A 3120-nucleotide genomic window follows, 5' to 3' on the forward strand; every position below is an offset into this window, starting at 1 on the left:
TTTAGTGGTGGAGGTGGCATTATGAGACCCTGGAAGGGTACTGGTAATTTGCTTTTGGTGCAAATTTTGGTATTTAATACCAATAATGTTTCGAAGCTATGGCAATGGAGATTGAATTGAATGGTGTGTGCATAAAGGTTTTACAAACGTGGAGTTAAGAAAGTGATTCTAAAATTACGGTGAATTTGGATTTTGAAGTAACGACGAGTCCTGCGGAACATCATGGACATTATTTTAAAGATCAGGAGGTTGCTAAATCAAGTTGATAATTGGAAGTTACAGCACTGTTTTAGAGAAGGTAATAGGGTGGCTGATTGTTTATCCAGGGGGATTAGAGTGCGGTTCGACAACTTGGATTGCGATTTTGACTCTGCTAAAAGGTCGAAAGGCGAAATGAACATGGACGAGGGAATACGGATGGCCACGTTTTGAACAATCTCAACATGAACTCCTTTTATGTGAATAGAAAGTTGTATAGAAATTATGCTTTTGATGTTCATTGAGAGGTAGTCTTTGTATTGGAGAAGAGTTGTAACTCTTAAACATGTAACTTCTACATCTTTTTTGTAAGCTTTACTTGAAATCCTACCCTCTCTTAGTTTGGGGCTTGTCCATACACGGTAGGTGCAGAGGGTCCTCACTTCTCTGTAATGTTTTGCTATATAATAATATATAAATCCACTCGATTAGAGAGGATGATTGATGAAAAAAAAAAAAAAAGCTTATCGAAAGTATCAAGATTACATTGGATCAGGAAAATAGCTCTAAGAAGTTGAAATCAATAAAAGAGATTTACAATGATATATTGATGTTCTCAAACATAAATGGAGAATCTAGACCTCCAAGCAGGTAAATAGTTTAGTTTTACATATTTGATATTTTAATATATAAATTTTGACAAGACTTAGTTCTTTTAATTTCAACCGCGTATCACGGGGGTACAAATACTAGTTGGGGGTTTAAAAAAAAACTAAGATTCTAAATAAAGAATAATAAATAAATAGGATCTTCTTAAAGGTTTTCTTGTGATTAAGATCCTTCACAATTGAAGAATTGAAGAATCGTCTCAATCCTTTCATTATCTTTTCTTCAATTCTCTCTAAATTTGGAACAAGAGAAGCTTGCATGACGGCATTACAAAGGTTTTTGATTTGAAGCGTTCATTTTTTCATACTCATACAAGCTTAAAGTACCATTGTACAAATAAGAACCTTTTTTTTTTTTTTTAACATAATTTCTTCTTCATATAGATAGATAGAGCTAAGTTTTTGGACGAAGAAGGCCAACCTGAGTGACCTGTCTATTGACATACATCAGCCAACTCCTGTGGAGCAGCCTCTATATTGATATACAAAAATTCGTATCTATGTATTTTTCGTAGCTATTTACTAAAGCAATTAGTATAATATGGAAGTTGTTTACTTGCTTTAGGACAAGTGTTTGGATCATTATTATGTTTAGCCTTGAGGCGTTCAACGAACTATTTTAACTTTATAAAATAACTTTTGGGCTTTGGATTGATATGCCTTAGATTAGACCGTGCAGGAAATGACGCATGGTAAGTATTATGTCATGGATTTTTTTAACTTAACAAAATTTTAAAAAAATGACTTTTCGTGAAAAAATTCATTGGAAAAAAACTTTCATTGCGCATCGGAAATAAGTTGTACCTTTGTCTATGAGACTCGACTGGTTGATTGACCAAGTTCAACAAGTTTTGAAATATCATGAACTTCTACCTTATAAGTAAAACTAATTTATGTCCACAACTTTGCCCCATGGAAAGCAAAAACTTTGCTAGCGAATTTTTCTCGAAACGGTATTTTTAAAAAAAAATTGTCATGCGGGGCCAAAAATCAAGATCGACCCTTATGGAGGCTATTTGTGAACATAAACCAATACGCGTGAGGTCTTCATTTTTGGAGATTTTTACCATCACATCAGTTAAGGAGAAATAAATACAAGAATAACATATATTTTTAAATAGCTACATATAATATAAAACTAGCCAAAAGAAGAGTGATATGCCATCGGAGTCCGGAGACCTAAAGGGTATAAAAATACACGATTTTTACCAAAAGGGAACGTCTAAAAATTATTATACCAAAACGGGTATATCGTGGGCTGATCCACGATATACCCCAAAATCTTTGTCAGACAATTGAAGAAAAAAAAAAAAAAAAAAAATTTTACTTGTATAACGTGGGCTGATCCACGTTATACAATATAAATTGTATAACGTGGATCAGTCCACGATATACAATTATAACTTGTATAACGTGGGCTGATCCACGTTATACAATTTATATTGTATAACGTGGATCATTACGTTATACAAGTTATATTTGTTAACTTCCGTTCACTCCAAAATATTTCTTCCGCCGCTTCATTCCATTCTCTTTCGTTCTCTTCCATTCTCCTCCATTGCAAATATTTTGCAGAACCTCCATCTCCTTCTCCTTTTCTTCTCCTCTTTTTTTTTAAACCACTGCAATACAGTCTAATTTTTTGGAGCAACTTCTTCATCTTTATCTATTATTGTTATTTAAATTAAGGTATTTTTTTCCTAACTCATATAATATTATATATTTATAGTAGATGTAGATCTGTTTGTCTTATATATCTTAATTGTTATTTTTTATTTGTGTTATTTTAATACGTTTGTGTTATTTGTGTTATTTTAATTTAAACTTAAAATATGATTGTTAAAGCATTATTATAAAAGGTCCGATTTGTTTAGTAGCACTTTTGAAGAAATTTATTGTTATGTTCCTGTTATTTTGTGAATTGTTATATGAAATATCTGGAATAAAATTTGTTGTTATGTTGTATGTTATTTTTGTGGATTCTTTTATAAAAGATCTATGGATTGTTATGTTGCTGTTATTTTTTATTAGTTTTGTGGATATTTGTAAAAACGTGGGTCGATCCACGTTATACAATATATTTTTGTATAACGTGGATCCACGTTATACAAAATATATTGTATAAGTGGATGAATTAATGCTTTTACAAGTATAGATCACTATCTTAAAACATTGTGGAAGCTGATATTGCCAATAATGGACCGATGATGACATTTTGAGTACAGGAGAAAAGAATTGTGAAATGTGTCATAAA

Source organism: Lycium ferocissimum, unplaced genomic scaffold (assembly GCF_029784015.1).
Source record: "Lycium ferocissimum isolate CSIRO_LF1 unplaced genomic scaffold, AGI_CSIRO_Lferr_CH_V1 ctg21259, whole genome shotgun sequence".
Taxonomy (NCBI): domain Eukaryota; kingdom Viridiplantae; phylum Streptophyta; class Magnoliopsida; order Solanales; family Solanaceae; genus Lycium; species Lycium ferocissimum.